This window comes from Sinocyclocheilus anshuiensis, unplaced genomic scaffold (assembly GCF_001515605.1).
Source record: "Sinocyclocheilus anshuiensis isolate Anshui unplaced genomic scaffold, SAMN03320099.WGS_v1.1 scaffold968, whole genome shotgun sequence".
Classification (NCBI taxonomy): Eukaryota; Metazoa; Chordata; class Actinopteri; order Cypriniformes; family Cyprinidae; genus Sinocyclocheilus; species Sinocyclocheilus anshuiensis.
Window position 1 is genome coordinate 296,152 of NW_015549636.1, and position 15,701 is coordinate 311,852.

Here is a 15,701-nt window from a genome sequence, read left to right on the forward strand (position 1 = left end):
TCCACGGCGCCGCTGAACACTCTTCACCATATATAACTTGCAATATGATTTTCATAGATTGATATTATCCGAGCCGCATGTGCTGTATCCTTTCCGTGAGGGAAACTCGCCTTCAAATCACCGAGTCCATGTGTTCCGAAGATAAACGAAGGTCTTACGGGTTTGGAACAACTTGAGGGTGAGTAATTTTCATTTTTGAAAATGAAAATATAATTTTCATTTTTGGGTGAACTATCCCTTTAAGGACAGTTACAACTGACCTTTATCATTATAATCTTCTGAATGCACACACTACACATTTCAGCCCGACTGCGAAACCACACACCTGCCGATTGTAGTATCATTTTCACAGTGAGACGAGATCTCACGGAGACTCACAAGATCAAGCATGACTTGTGAAGAAAAACCAAATGGAGGGCGATCAATTTCTTCAGCTGGTTCTCTTGGAGTGAGTTTTGTTTTACAGGAAGAAAAACCGGAGAAAATACAAATATGATCTTTTTTAATACTCCACTGTTGTGGCATGTTTGTGGCTGGCGGGTGTGAGTAATTTTCATTTTTGAAAATGAAAACATAATTTTCATTTTTGGGTGAACTATCCCTTTAAGGACAGTTACAACTGACCTTTATCATTATAATCCTCTGAATGCACACACTACACATTTCAGCCCGACTGCGAAACCACACACCTGCCGATTGTAGTATAATTTTCACAGTGAGACGAGATCTCACGGAGACTCACAAGATCAAGCATGACTTGTGAAGAAAAACCAAATGGAGGGCGATCAATTTCTTCAGCTGGTTCTCTTGGAGTGAGTTTTGTTTTACAGGAAGAAAAACCGGAGAAAATACAAATATGATCTTTTTTAATACTCCACTGTTGTGGCATGTTTGTGGCTGGCGAGTTTCAGCTGTAGAAGCAGGCAACATCTGGTTGGTCTCTCATTGGCTATCGTGGGTATCACGTCAGAGGCAGCCTGATCAAAAGTCATAAACATCAAACATGATAGACATTTACGATTTTGGATTGTGCGGGCTCTGACGCGATCGGAAGCAATAAAATAACCATAATGACACCACACACAAGGATTTTTTTTGGACAAAAAGTCATTTGCCACAAAACTCGAATTGGGCCACACCCAGGAGTGAAAAATGTGCATTCCAGATTCAATATCTGTGCTCAGATAAGATGTTGTCGGGCTTTATCTCAGTGTCATCATTTGAACGTTATTAGTATTATGAAGATCTCTCACCTCAGAAAAACAAACTTTCTTCTCCTCTCAGTCATTATACTGTACTCATTGTATACACTCTTCAATTGCATGCACTAATGCAGAGGCGCGCATAGTGTATCACTTATTATAAATAAAGCTCACAAGAAAGTAAGAGCGCAGTGTTGGGTTGGAATTAATTAGGTAATTATCGTAATTAGGTTGTAAAATTATGAAATTACCTACTAGAATAGATTTGGTCTTTAAAAAGCCCTTTCCCAAAAGGTACATCTTATCAATGAAGAAATATGTTTGTTTTTTTGTTTGTTTTTTTTGCAGATGTTAGCATATGCTAAAATGTGTTATTTTCAATTGTCCATGAGAGGTGAGTATGGAGAGGAATGAGCTGGTGAAACCCACTGTGGTTGCACTGAAGAAAACTAGCTAATTTCCTTTGACAGTTTGTTTTTTTGTTTTTTTTGCAGATGTTAGCATATGCTAAAATGTGTTATTTTCAATTGTCCATGAGAGGTCAGTATGGAGAGGAATGAGCTGGTGAAACCCACTGTGGTTGCACTGAAGAAAACTAGCTAATTTCCTTTGACATTAAAGGCCCAGTTTTACTTCAGTACTTTTATTCAGGCAGAAAGGAATAGGCTTCATGAAGTATGTGTTTTTCATTCCAAAAAAAAAATTAAAATATTTGAAGTATATGCATATAAAAACACACAATTGTCATGAATGTCTATATGTAGCATTCTGCAAAACCACTGCATTGCAAGGAAACTCATTGTGGTCAGTGTACAGCGGAACATTTCAGAGCTGATTTCCTGATTAGCACCGAGATGCATTTTCACACAACACCCCTCAACATCATACACACATACAGACAATGTATGCTGGCTCAATTGTTTGACCTTCATTATGATACGAGCATCAAATGGACAATCAACATTCACATAACAGTTCACTGATAGAAGGGCGATTTGGAGATACTGACCACTCGAGCTTCACAAGAAAACTGGTGTGACTGTAAGAATGAGCTTCTCGCAAAAGGCTTGTGTGTTTCTACTGATGTGTAAGCTCTGATCTTTAGTTCTAATTTGCTGTTTAAAGATGAATTATTTAATGTATCTTTTAGTAATATGTATTTTTATGCTAAATGTTACGTCGTATGTTGTGTTTTAGCAGTGCTCTGTGCTGAAATCAACCATAGCGTTAGTGGCTGGTCATGTCAGTCAAGCTTGCATCAGCTGATTCACAGCATGCTTATATAAGTTCTATTCACTATTTTTCCCTAATTACCCTCCTCCATCCCCAGCTCCTCCTTTCGTCCACATGCAGGACTTGGCCTTCTGATACTCCTTGTTAAACATTAATGATATCTGCTATACATTTACGTTAGTTCTTTGGCAATATGGTCCAGACATAAGTGTGCTGATGTGTGTGTTTGTGTGTGTGTGTGTGTTTGTAGTAAGCAGTTCAGAGTGTGTGGATATTACAGCGACAGGAACAGAGGGAGAACAAGCGCTCATTGTGTGTCCTTATGCTAAAGGATATGAAAAAGCTTACAAAGGCTTTTACAAAGGAAATTACAAAGATTATGACTTTATACTACAATCTAATGGAGGAGAGACCTCAGTCAGTGGCAGATTCTCACTGCGGGATGATGGCAAGATGAGATCATTGACAGTGACCATCAGAAACCTGAGGATGGAAGATGCTGGACGGTACATCTGTCGAGCTGGATATGGATACATTAAACAAATCCATCTAAATGTGATCACAGGTGTGGTGTACAATATTAAACAACAATCTGTTTCATCCACTGTGCTTTATGCTGTGATCAATGATAATTTTATTAATATATGTGTTTCGTTTGAATGGTGTGATGATTCTCCTTGTTTTTCAGCTCCTCAGAGGCCAAGACCTGTCCAGATTTTTACCTCCACCATTCATCCAGGTACTAGATATTCATTACTACATATTCAATACTGTGTCAGTATAACAGCACAATCTATATTTCCCTTCAGATCAAACGGTCAGCTCATTTTCAAACACACCACCCCATTTGAGCACATCAGACTTGAACCCACAATCCAGCTCCATCACGATCACAGATCATCACATCTCCTCACCAGGTCAGATCAGCTTCTGCCCTTCCTCTCTCAGTAACTTTCCTTTCGTATGCTTTATGTCTGTATGATGTCATGCTGATTTCTTCATCTGACTGATATTTTTGCTTTTACGGACACTCTCTACATCCCCAAGCGAGTTGGTGGTTCTCGCATTATCACAGCTGGACTTTTGCTTCTGTTGGTTCGGATGTCTGCCTGCATCTACTTGGGTTTGCTGTGGATTGATGTGTCTTCATTGAACATAAACATATGATACACTTCCCACAAGCTTCTATCTCTAAAGCAAAACCAGTATCTGTTTAAAGACACTTATGACTGGTTTACCAAGCAGTGCATTCATCAGAGCTCAGGATGCAATTACATCCCTTCTTCGTCTTCCCTCATCTTGGTCCTTAATTCTCGATCCTTAATTGTTGATGGAAGAACAAAAGACTTTCACTCTCGTGTTGTCTTTGGTAATGTATTATCACTGGCCTGTTCAGAGAGGAATTCCTGTGCTGTGGTGACTACAAGCCTTTTAAATGCTGTATTATTCAGTGTAATAATAATAATAATAATTAATTAAATTTATATAGCACTTTTCTGCTTCTCTAAGCGCTCTACATTGTGAGGGGGTATCTCCTCGTCCACCGCCAGTGTGCAGCATCCGCCTGGATGATGCGACAGCAGCCATAGTGCGCCAGAACGCTTATTGGTGGAGAGGAGACAGAATGATAAAGCCAATCGGTAGATATGGGGATTGTTAGGAGGCCATGATAGTCAGAGGCCAATGGGCGAATTTGGCCAGGATGGCGAGGTCACACCTCTACTCTTTTCGAAAGACATCCTGGGATTTTTAATGACCACAGAGAGTCAGGACCTCGGTTTAACATCTCATCTGAAGGACGGTGCTTTTTTACAGTATAGTGTCCCCATCACTATACTGGGGCGTTAGGACCCACACAGACTGCAGGGTGATCACCCCCTGCTGGCCTCACTAACACCTCTTCCAGCAGCAACCTATTTTTCCCAGGAGGTCTCCCATCCAGGTACTGACCAGCTCAACCCTGCTTAGCTTCAGTGGGAGACCAGTCTTGGCCTGCAGGGCGATATGGCTGCTGGCATACACTCTGTTTCTTTCTGAAACTTGGTACAGACAGGATGATGGCTCCAATTTAATCAGCTGAACCAAGCAGGCTTTGGACTCTTCGGTCGCCCGCGGCCTACTACTGCGGTCTGGCCAGCCTTCGAAAACACAGTCATTCTAGCAGCAATGTTGTTTTGCGCTATGCACATACAAGGGCTGTCTGAAAAGTATCCAGCCATGTAATATGAAAAATAGAAACATTATTAAAGAAGATACAATTTAAAAGAAACATTGTACATAGGACAATGACACCTCAGTCCCCTTCAAAGGTGATTTTAGTTTTGGGGAAGTCGCAGGGCACTGAATCTCTGCTGTAGCAGCACTGAGTCACCTGGGTGAATTTATATTTTACCAAAAAACAGGCCTTGTGTACTAGGCGTTATGGTAACAGAGTCTTTCTTGTCTTTTATAAACATTTTATTGCAGGACTGCTTTTAATTAATTGTTTGTTGTTGTTGTTGTTTTTATGTTTAATCAATATGTTTTATTCCTAGCTGTTTTTGTTTTGTTTTTTTGTTTTAAATGTTTTTGTGTTTGCTTATGTTTTAAAGTGCTTTGAGAAAGTAACTCAAAGGTGCTGTACAAAATGAATGTATTTATTATTATTATTATTATTGCATGACAAATATGTTGATATTTCTTGTGTAAATATCTTTCATTTAATTCTGTGAACCAACTGGTTTATGTTATGTTTTGTATTTTCAGGTTTATTTGTCATCATCATCATCACTGCAGGGTTGGTTTTGCTCCTGATCTCTGCTGTATTGCTTGTTGTGGCCATATGGAAGAAAAAGACTTGTGGTAATAATGAATGAATAAATAAAATCTACATTTCTGATGTGTCACCAGTGAATTCAGACACTTCTTCTTCTTTCTAGTCTCTAATAACAGAACATCTACTGTGCAAAATGATTTTTTGAAGGTGTAAATAAAGCAAAAGTTATTGGAGTATGTTTACAAGTAAAATATATTTCAGTCTTTCTACTTAAAGATTTCATGTTCAATTAAATGTGTTCAATTCAATTCAGTGTACTTGAAATCAGATCTAATCATTCAGAACAATTCTAAATAAAACAGTGGGTTTTTTCAATTTGGATTTCATTTTTTCTTTGTCTTCAGAATTATTTGAGTCATATTCTTGCAGGACTGAACAAAATATTTGAGACTGTGGCACTGGATTCAAGCTAGCATGGGAGTTTTAAGAGCAATGTAATATTCATCTATTACAGGTTTGATCTCCTCTTCTGCTGAAGGGCTTCATCTGACAGAAAAGAGAAGAAAAGATGTGAGTCAGGATCATCTTCGCCTAACATATCTATAATTAACTGTGTCATGAACTTTAGTTCTTCTCAAGTCAGGGTTCACAATCTTGCTCACTGATGATGAAGCAATCATTTCCCTTTTTCCAATTCCACAGAATGCTTCTGAGAAAGGAAACCCAGCTGTGATCTCAAACTCACACACAGCTCAAAGTGATGACGGTTCTGCAGCAAACACAGAAGCAGTCGACACAGACCTCGACTACGTGAATGTTGCTGCTGCAGTGAGAAACGGTGTGAATCCAGATCAGATCTACACAGAACTGAACTCAAGTAGACATAGTGACATTTATCAGAGTCTCAGAACTGATTCTGTTCAAGAAGAGTCCATCTATCACAGTATTGATCAAACACTAGACTGAACACTGAAGCCTCATCAACAAATGATCAAAACCCTTTTTTTTTTTACTTTTATTGAATATAAATATTGCATAAACTTTGAAAATGGTACAGTAGTCTTAAATAATCTTGTTAGCCTAATAAATGTAAATCGGGTGTAAATATGATAACTTTATCTGTAAACGGTGATGTTCACTAATTAGGGAGTGGCTAATCAGGGCAATGACATCTGACTGGTTGATGACATCACAAGAAAACAATCAATCTCAAACCTTCACTGTGGCTTTCCTGAGCTGAAATATTTGTAACTGAAATGTTGCAAAATTATACATATTTTGTCAGGAAACATTTTGAGTGGTCATCAAGGGAAAATATGTGATTCTGATTAGATGTTGGTCAATCCGATCGAATTGGGTCAATTCTTGAAAATGGGTAGTTCAACATTAAAAAAAAAAAGGATTCTAAAATTGGATTACATCACTTTTTTTGGATCTGTATCAAACCTTTCAGTAAGACTGAGATACCTTTGATAAAATAAGTAATGCAACTTAAAGGGGAAGTCGTGGCCTAATGGTTAGAGAGTCGGACTCGTAACCCAAAGGTTGTGAGTTCGAGTCTCAGGTCCGGCAGGGATTGTAGGTGGGGGGAGTGAATGTACAGTGCTCTCTCCCACCTTCAATACCACGACTGAGGTGCCCTTGAGCAAGGCACTGAACCCCCAACTGCTCCCCGGGCGCCGCAGCATAAATGGCTGCCCACTGCTCTGGGTGTGTGTTCACGGTGTGTGTGTGTTCACTGCTGTGTGTGTGCACTTTGGATGGGTAAATGCAGAGCACTAATTCCAAGTATGGGTCACCATACTTGGCCTCACGTCACAAATTCTTCTGTACTTGCTTTAAAAAAATAAAAAATAAATAAATTATCAGGAAAATGCACTATTTGTATCATGCACACAGATTTATATTTTTATTTTGCTCTTGACTCATTTAACCATTATAGTAGAAGTAGACATTAGGCTACCTATAATAATCCATAAATACTGCCCAAAACAGCTTTCAGTATCAAACAAAAATAATCGTTATTCATCTTCAGGTAATTGATCACTGTATATTAATCATCAGAGATGAACCACTTCAAAGTAGTTTTTAGTTGCATCCCTCAAATGAGGTTTTAATGAACCAAAAATAAAAAGAAAGAAAACAAAATTAAATGGAAAAATGGAAAGGGATGTTTGTATCCCTGGACAAGGGATGTCCAGATTTGGTCATCTAGATCAGGTTGATGTTACTTTGAAAAACCAGCACAAAAGTAAGAAATACCTGATCCTGCATAGAAAAACATGGGATTTCCAAATCTTTCTAATCCAGATTAAACTATTTGAACAAGTAAAACCAGGTGCTAGTGGGCTCTTGCTAACCAGCTAAACCTTGATCACTTAATAAGAACAAGGTAGGTTTGACAAATTACTTTTAATTGTGTTGTAAGATGTATGGAGATGCTATGCAATAAATAGGCTTATACCAGCAGTTTTTTTTATCTAGAACACAGATACAAACCTACATGAATAGAAATAAGTGAGTCTTCCATAGTCCATTATGGAAAGAACAGGGTTGATTTGACAAATTCGCTTTTAATTGACCATTTAAATGCCTTTAAATTATTACCAGTCATAATGAAGTCTTAATCAGACTCTGTATCAGTTTGCCTTTTGTTTTTTGTTTTTTCCTGGAGCCTCAGTGATGCAGTATAGATGTATGGGACTGTAATAAAATGTTGCTTTGGCTCATTTCACATGTTGTCCATCAGAGGAGAGTGTGGAGAGGAATTAGTCGCTGATGTGTTTAATCACACTGAAGAAAATGAGCTTGTTACCTTCAGAATAAAAGGCCACACAGAAGTGTTACAATCTCAAGAGTTTTCTTTTAGCAGCAGTTAATAGGTTCTCTCACTGGTGTAAAGCAGCAGGCCTATTAACACTCCAATGTTGAGCAAAAGAGATCTAAAATATTACACTCAGTTCATGCCGTTTTTCTGTGTGTAAAGAATCAGTATCTATATTAATGTTAAAAATATTTGAATCCACAGATGACTGATTTTGCACATTGTTCCACGGCTGATGTGTGACGTATGTATGTAAATACAGTGAATCGTCACATATGTGCTCTCTGACGATGTCCTGAAGAGCTGATGTGGTCAGGGATACAGAGAAGGGAAAGGAAGTTGCTGACACAGTATGCTTTTAAACTCAGCACGGAAAAGAAAGACTGTAACATCTGAGCTTTTGTCTTATGTTAAAGCAAAGTGTGCGTAAAATTGTAGCATGTGGGACGTTCTATTCCTCTTTTCCAGCATCTGTACAGGTGAGTTTGAGGGCTTTTGTACAGAATTTGACATGTTTCTATTGTTTTACTGCATGATCATCAGTCTCATGTGTGTAAGTTTCATTCTGCTCTAAAATCTCTTGCTCACACATAACAGCTCTATTAATGATATTTCTGTTTTCAGTTGTTGCTCCAGAAATAGTTATTGGTCTCAGAGGAGAGAGACTTGACATCAGATGCAGCTATGAAGCTGGATATGAATCAAATTCAAAGTATTTGTGTAAAGGTGAGTGCAGAAACATCATGGTTAAATCAGGATCTCCAGCTGAAGACGAGAGATTCTCTCTGACTGACGACACAACAGCCAGAGTTTTCACCGTCAGCATCACTGACCTGAGAACAGAGGACACAGGACTATACTGTTGTGCTGTGGAGAGGCCTTTCACTGATATCTATTCAGAGATTTTGTTGCTGGTTACAGAGGGTAAGTGATTAATGTGGTTTCTGCACATTGACCTATATTAGAAATGTACACAGAAAAATGTCAGCAGCTGTAGTTTATGTTATTATATAAAAGCCAATTTACAGCATAATTCAGGGTTATATATACAATTTAATTCACACTGAATTTGCTAAAATATTGACTGAGTTTAAGTTGATTTTTGGTTTTCAAATAAGAACACTGAGGTTTCAACTATCAGCTCTTTTTCAATCACACCATCATGTTTCAGCACAACAGAGCTAAATCAACAATCCACCAGCATCACAATCACAGATCAACTCAACTCCTCAACAGGTCAGCTCATCTTCCTCTTTCTCTCTTTGTTTTCCTTAATATGCTTTATGTGTGGATGGTGTCTGTCCTTTAGCACTGATTTCTTCACATGAACAGGTAAAAGTCTATCCACGTCTTATACTCATCAAGTGAACTTACAGCATCATACTGAACAAAGTGTGATGGTGTATAAAAGGAAATTACAAATATTATGACATTATCACACAGTAAATCATATGGTTTTAATAACTGAAAATGATCCTGCTCTGTTAATGCTGTCATTTCTCATTCAAAAGATACTCCCGCACTTTAGCATTATGAAATCCGTCATGAGACACACAAGTGCCAGTGTGCTCAAAAGTGTAAATAGTGTAATTTAATGTAAATAAAATTGCTGTGAAAATTGCTGAATTGAAAAATCACGCCCCAACCTATATGCAGTAGTGGCTATTTTTTTGTCCAATTCATCATTTAATCATGATGATAAAATTTCCATGCCCTTCGCACCTGCATATTTACACTAAAAGTTTCCTATTTAAAGCAACGAAGTACCCTGCATGTCAAAAAATGACACTAACTTTACTCCAAAGGATCCTGACCAAGCATCAGTATGTGATGAATTGAGCGTGAGAACGTGTTGATTGGTTTGGGTGCTCTATGGACCTGCAGTTGCCCATAACTGCGGCTCTTTTCCTCGTATTGCATCACTTATCTAGTATGAAATACATTTATTTTATTATTAATTATTATTATTATTATTACATGATAAATATGCTGATATTTCTTGTGTAAATATCTTTCATTTAATTATGTGAATCAACTGAGTGGTTTATGTTATGTTTTGTATTTTCAGGTTTATTTGTCATCATCATCATCACTGCAGGTTTGGTTTTGCTCCTGATCTCTGCTGTATTGCTAGTTGTGGCCGTATGGAAGAAAAAGACTTGTGGTAATAATGAATGAATAAATAAAATCTACATTTCTGATGTTTCACCAATGAATTCATACATTTCTTCTTCTTTCTAGTCTCTAGTAACAGAAAATCTACACTGTGCAAAATTATTTCTGAAGGTGTAAATAAAGCAAAAGTTATTGGAGTATGTTTACAAGTAAAATCTATTTCAGTCTTTCTACTTAAAAAAAATTAATGTTCAATTAAATGTGTTCAATTCAATTCAGTGTACTTGAAATCAGATCTAATCATTCAGAACAATTATAAACACAACAGTTGGGTTTTTAAACTTGGATTTCATTTTTTCTTTGTCTTCAGAATTATTTGAGTCAGATTCTTGCTGGACTGAACAAAATATTTGAGACTGTGGCACTGGATTCAAGCTAGCATGGGAGTTTTAAGAGTAATGTAATATTCATCTATTACAGGTTTGATCTCCTCTTCTGCTGAAGGGCTTCATCTGACATTAAGAAATGGAGAAGATGTGAGTCAGGATCATCTTCGCCTAACATTTCTATAATTAACTGTGTCATGAACTTTAGTTCTTCTCAAGTCAGGGTTTACATCCTTGCTCACTGATGATGAAGCAATCATTTCCCTTTTTCCAATTCCACAGAATGCTTCTGAGAAAGGAAACCCAGCTGTGATCTCAAACTCACACACAGCTCAAAGTGATGACGGTTCTGCTGCAAACGAGTTTCACAGACCTGCAAACACAGAAGCAGTCGACACAGACCTCGACTACATGAATGTTGCTGCTGCAGTGAGAAACGGTGTGAATCCAGATCAGATCTACACAGAACTGAACTCCAGTAGACAGAGTCACGTTTATCAGAGTCTCAGAACTGATTCTGTTCAAGAAGAGTCCATCTATCACAGTATTGATCAAACACCGGACTGAACACTGAAGCCTCGTTTACAAATTATCAACAACCCCCCTTTTCTTGAAAATGGTACAGTAGTCTTAAATAATCTTCTAGGTCTAATAAATGTAAAACGGGTGTAAATATGATCACTTTATCTGTAAACAGTGATGTTCACTAATAAGGGAGTGGATAACCCTCTGGTGCACTTCAGTCACTTTTGACCAAAAAACTTTCTGTTTTGAATTTTAAAAAATCACAGCTTCATCAGAATGGTACGAAACTTGGTGAGTTTTATGGCATTTGGAATGTGAATGCATAAAAAAATGGAGGGCATGATTCGAGCAGACTAAGTGGTCATAAAAAAAATTGTCACACTTGTGGTCTTCGGTCAAAAATCACCGACCATAGGAAATGAATGGGAAATCATCAAAAACACAAAAATTCTGAACACAATGCAGAAAAAAAGGACACAGCAATGACAGGGTGAAACTCTAAAACATCAAGAGTGCAAAACCAGCATATCTACTCACACGCACACGTGTACACACACACCTATGAACTGGTGTGACTGTAACACAGCAAATATGTAAAATAAAAGCAATAATTCAACTACAATGCAGTAAAAGAAGTGGACAGCAATGAAGAGGTTACACTCTAAAACATCAAGAGTGCAAAACAGACACACACACACACAAACATACACAATTATACACAATTATACACACTCAGATTAATTGGTATGGCTATAACCATATAGCCAAAACGAGTCAGAAAACTGAAATAAGAGGTTGAAATCAGATCAAACCCAGAAGGATTAAGCTCTGATAAAACATTTCTGTTCATTTTTGTTACATTTTTATAGAATTTTAATGTTTTGTGTAACAAAATGCTTCTCTGTGTTCAGGTTTGGCTGTAGTAATAATAGTTCAAAAACTGACGCTTCAAATCAACATTTCAAACCAAAAAAATCTAAACCTTTACAAAAAGTTGTCTTTGAGAATGTCTTAATATATATATCCAAACCCACAACTTAATAAAATAAGCATTTATGTCTAAAAACAATTAGATAATTGATAGGCCTTTTATATAAAGCTATGTAGGAATATATGGGCTAAACCATGGAAGTGCAGATGTTTTTCGTATTTTACTCCCACCAGATGGCACAAATCTGACTTCAAAAATTGGATTTTAAAGGCATTGACTCTATTTTAACATGAGATACTGCATTCATTGAAAAGTAATATCTTTTTTTTTATTATTATTTTCAATGGGCAGAAATTCATCCTAATTATTGCATACATATTAATGTGCCATGAAATTATCTCAAAATAATAAAAAAAATATATATATTATTGAACAAAAATATATTACATTGATTTTACTGGGGTGAACAAAAAGTTAAATTTTAGGTGTCCGTCACTTTTGAACGTGAAGATCACAAGTGTGACTCCCAAGTGAGGATCACCAGAGGGCTAATCAAGGCAATGACATCATCATGCCACTGACTGGCTGATGACATCACAAGACAACAATCTGTCTCAAACCTTCACTGTGGCTGTGAAAATATGAAATATTTGCATCTGAAATGTTGCAAATATAAAAAAAAAAGATACATATTTTCTCAGGAGACAGGATGAATGGTAATCAGTGGAAAATATCTGATTCTGATAGAATTGAATCAGTTATTGAAAATGGGTTGTTCAAAATGTATTCAAAATATTCTGAAATTGGATTACATCACAAAATCCTTTTTTTTTTTTTTTTTTTAATCTAGATCATACCATCAGTATGTGTTTTCCCAGATGTTTCAGTAAGATTGAGATACCTTTGATCAAGAAAAAAAAAAAGTAATACAACTTTAAAATTAAAAAAATATATACACTATTTGTATAATACAATGAGTACACAGATTTATATTACATTTTTTCTCTTGACTCATTTAACCATTCTAGCAGAAGCAGACATTAGGCTACCTATAATAATCCATAAATACTGCCCAAAACAGTATTTTATCGTTATTCATCTTCAGGTCATTGATCACTGTATATTAATCATCAGAGATGAACCACTTCAAAGTAGTTTTTAGTTGCATCCCTCAAATGACGAGGTTTGATAATGAACAAAAAAAAGAGAAAAAGAAAAAGAAAGAAAATAAAAAAGAAAGGGATGTTTGTATTGTGCTGTTTTATGTCTATTCAAATAAAAACATTACCAAAATCCAGACTTGGTAATCTGGATCAGGTTGATGTCACTTTAAAAAAAAAAAAAAAGTAAGAAATACCTGATCCTGCATAGAAAATTATGTCTATAAAACATTACCAAATCCAGACTTGGTAATCTGGATCAGGTTGATGTCACTTTAAAAAAAAAAAAAAAGTAAGAAATACCTGATCCTGCATAGAAAACATGGGATTTCCAAATCTTTCTAATCCAGATAAACTTTTTGAACAAGTAAAACCAGGCGCTAGTGGGCTCTTGCTAACCAGCTAAACCGCGATCACTTGGTAATAACAGGGTAGATTTGACAAATTACATTTAATCGTGTTGTAAGGTGTATGGAGATGCTACGCAATAAAAACCAGCAGTTTTTTTATCTAGAACACAGAAACATGAATAGAAATAAGTGTCTTTCGTAGTCCATTATGGAAAGAACAGGGTTGATTTGACAAATGTGCTTTTAATTGATGATTTAAATCCGAATTACAAATTTGAATTACAATTTTTTTTTTTTTTTGGAGCCTCAGTAGTGAAATAGAGATGTATGGGAGTGTAATAAAATGTTGCTTTGGCTCATTTCACATGTTGTCCATCAGAAGTCAGTGTGGAGAGGAATTAGTCGCTGATGTGTTTAATCACACTGAAGAAAATGAGCATGTTACCTTCAGAATAAAAGGCCACACAGAAGTGTTACAATCTCAAGAGTTCCCCTTCATGGGAACTTCGAACTGCGTCCTCTAGGGGTCGCTATGGGGGGAACACCTCGTAGCCGCTGGACGATGATGTTCTCTGTTTGACATCATCTGATCCAGGGGCCAGTGCTCTGCTGGGTCCAGCCCAGGAAGAGCAGGAAATGGATGAAGAGAGCGAAGAAGCTGAGGCTGAGCCTTCTCAGAAAACGGCTATGAGAGAATGCCCCCTGTAGAAGAGACGCTAGCTAACTATCTCTCTATGGGTGAGACATCATCTCTCAAAACTCTCTCCTTGCCATCTGTGCCCCTTCAAGCTACATCTAAAATGAATGGCAGGGCATACGCAGCAGCAGGTCAGGCTGTTGCTTCGCTGCACACGATGGCGGTGCTCCAGGCATACCAGGCTGACCTGCTGAAGGACCTGGATAAAGGCGGGGGCCTTTCTTCTGATGAGATGGCTGAGTTGCGCCGCACCACGGATCTTGCTCTCCGTGCTACTAAGCAGGCTGCCTCTGCCATGGGCAGATCTATGGCAGCGATGGTAGTAACGGAGAGTCAGCTGTGGGTAAACCTGGCAGAAATCGGGAAGAAGGAAAGGGGTTTTCTTCTCGATGCCCCGGTTTCGCTCTCTGAACTTTTCGGTACATCCGTTGAGACGGTCGTCGAAAAGTTCAGGGAGGCGAAGGTGAGACGTTTTCTTTTAGCAGCAGTTAATAGGTTCTCTCACTCGTGTAAAGCAGCAGGCCTATTAACACTCCAATGTTGAGCAAAAGAGATCTAAAATATTACACTCAGTTCATGCAGTTTTCCTGTGTGTAAACAATCAGTGTCTATATTAATGTTAATGAACGTCAATAAATGTCAATGAGCATGTTTTTAAATGCTGTGAATGAAGAAAGTTGCTCTTTGCAGCCAGACGGTGTAGTTACGACATCTACCAGCAGGGGCTAAAATAGACCTCACCTCACTAACCAGCTAAACCTCAACCGCTTAACAACAACAACGAGCTCAGCAGCTTCACTCAGACTCTGTGTCACTATGCCAGCACCTTGTTCTGTCTTCATGCTCAGTGATGCAATAAAGATGTATGGAAGTGTAATATGTTGCTTTAGTTTGGTCACTATTATATTTTCACATGTTGTCCATCAGAGTTTAGTGTGGAGAGGGATCAGATGCTGAAATCCTTTAGTAACACTGAAGAAAACATACTGTATCTTTGTTATTAAAGAGTCTTACTTTCTCAATGATTTTCTTAGTGCAGAAAGGATTGTGTTTGCTGAAATAAGCATCTGCTTGGTGGAAGTACTGTAGTTCAGCTAATTTCCTGATTTCACAAATAACGCCCCTCAACATCATACAGAGGTTTGTGGACTGTAGAGTTTGATTCTCACCACAGGAGATGAGCAGCATACACACAGTCTACATTTGCTTCAGTTTTTATAGTCGAGCCATTTGTGGAGCTGCTCTCTGTCACTCGTGTATCTGTCAGACTGATGTGACCGTGAGAATGAGCTTCTCAACAACAGTCTCTGTGTTTCTACTGATTGGTGAGTTCAGGAGGATCTGTAATTAATTAGTTTCTGTTTTTACCGCTACATAAAAAGAGTTTATAGTCTAAAGTATGTCTATTTTATCAGTGTATGTGAGTAAAGCAGTGTGTGTGTGTGTGTGTGTGTGTGCGTGTGTGAGAGTGAGTGTGTGTGTGTGTGTGCGCGAGAGAGAGAGACAGTGTGTGTGTGTGTGTG